Below are 1,771 nucleotides of genomic sequence, written 5' to 3'. Positions count from 1 at the left end.
ATTTTTGGGGGGGGGGTTTGGCCCATGGATTTTTCAGGTAATCCTACTTTTTGCAAAATCTGTGAAATCACAATTTGGGTAGGCTCCTACTTTTAAGCTCATGCCATGTCCACATTCCTTTTCTGTCATGCTAATATTTATTGCTGTATTTATAATGAGGATGCACCAAACTAAGCAGATGACCAAATGCAGAGTAAGATACAGCAGTTATAGGTTTACATTATTGGTAAATTATGGGCTCCAGGCAGGCACAGTCTGGCAGCAAAGGGAAGCTGCACAGTGCCCCAGCAAGAATCAGAAGGTAGACGGTGGACAGGGAGGGGAAGAGCAGGGAGGATAAACACCTGTGAAGAGCAACTAAGTGCTCAACTGAGAAGTCATTAAGCTACTGGCTCTTTCCTCTCAGGCTATAGGTAGTAGTTACCCTTGCACCTCCTTCTCAGTGCAGAGCTTGTTATCAGTTAATCATTTATAATATAATTAGAGGAAGTTAAATGAGTATTTTAAATGATATTTACATCCCAACACTGTACTACAACATGCATGTAATGTATCTGACAAAGTTAACAAGTTCTAGCCAGTGGGGACCAACCTTTATGACAGGCCTGCCACAGATTAACCCCAAATCCTCCCCAGGTGCCACACTGATTCCCTTCCCCTGCCTGATCTGCTGCTCTGCTTTCTGTTCCCTGCCCTATTTCCCACTGTGCTTATTGTCCCCTCCCATTTGCCATGAAGCACACCCAGGCTACCCATGTCACCTGTAGTATGCATGCCAGTTTGGCTACCTTAATGACTTTTTGCTGTGCTAGCAGAGATGCTAGCGCACTTCAAACACAAATTTCATTATTGATCTCTTTTCTTAGGTCTCCGAAATTAACCATTACAATTACATTTTCAGATGCCCATAAGCCAGTTTTAAATCCATTTAACACAGATTTCGTTAAATCTATATAAGATTGTGGGCATACGTATATTTGTAATCATTTCAAAAGTTATAACAATTAGAACATAAGGGCTATTCCTCCTTTTGAAATGGCTCCAAATGTACCAGTGTCTACACCCAAAGATAGAACCTCTGAGAAAGTATTTCACATCAAGACAGGAACAACTAGAATATCCAGCCTGTGAAAAAACATATAGGAACCCAGTAATTCTGAACTTAAGAAGAAGTTGGGTGTGTGGGGTGGGGTTGGGGGAGAGGTTTAAAAACTAGTATCATTAAAAACTAATATCACACTACTATGGACAAATTATTTACACTACCGATGTCCACATGTGGACCCCCTGTGGTTGAAGTGAGGCCCAAAAGTTCCTGGTCCAGGCACTGCTCCCCACTTTACTTGTTGGTGCTGCTGCCACCAGAATTCCTGGGCTGCCCCTCCTTCCTCTATCACCTATTGCCCATCTCCACCCATAGGGGCAGGGCAGGGCAGTGATGCTGCCTGTGGGGCAGAGGGACCCAGGACCCCACTGGGGCAGTGCAGTGGGACAGTGACGGTTGCATGTGGTAGTGGGGTCGGTGAGTTGGGGGGGGGTATTAGGGTAGGGTCATACACATAGGATGAGTCCATGGTGCAGCAAGTTCACCCAGTACGGGCTCACATAATATGACAGGAGCCCAGGAGGTAATATGACAGGAACTAGGGAGCTTGCATGGCATGGCACATGACCTGCAAGGAAGCTGCGAAGTAAATGTAAGAGTTCAATTCATTATTGGTAAAAAAAACTTAGTTTTTAGTTACAGCTTTTGTAAAAAACTGCACCTTCT

At 44.3% G+C, this 1,771-nt stretch overlaps 1 long non-coding RNA gene across 1 annotated transcript in view; it reads right to left on the bottom strand.

Moving 5' to 3' along the window:
- Positions 1-1,350: 1,350 nt before the first annotated feature.
- The window catches only part of LOC109301064, a 6,258-nt gene continuing 5,837 nt past the window's right edge, over positions 1,351-1,771 (bottom strand). The window contains exon 2 of the long non-coding RNA XR_002098419.1: positions 1,351-1,766. This is a non-coding gene — a long non-coding RNA (uncharacterized LOC109301064). The remainder of the gene's footprint in view (positions 1,767-1,771) is intronic.

This window comes from Gavialis gangeticus, unplaced genomic scaffold (genome assembly GCF_001723915.1).
Source record: "Gavialis gangeticus isolate Ggan-Ray unplaced genomic scaffold, GavGan_comp1, whole genome shotgun sequence".
Lineage (NCBI taxonomy): Eukaryota > Metazoa > Chordata > Crocodylia > Gavialidae > Gavialis > Gavialis gangeticus.
This window is presented reverse-complemented; position numbering and strand designations above follow the sequence as displayed.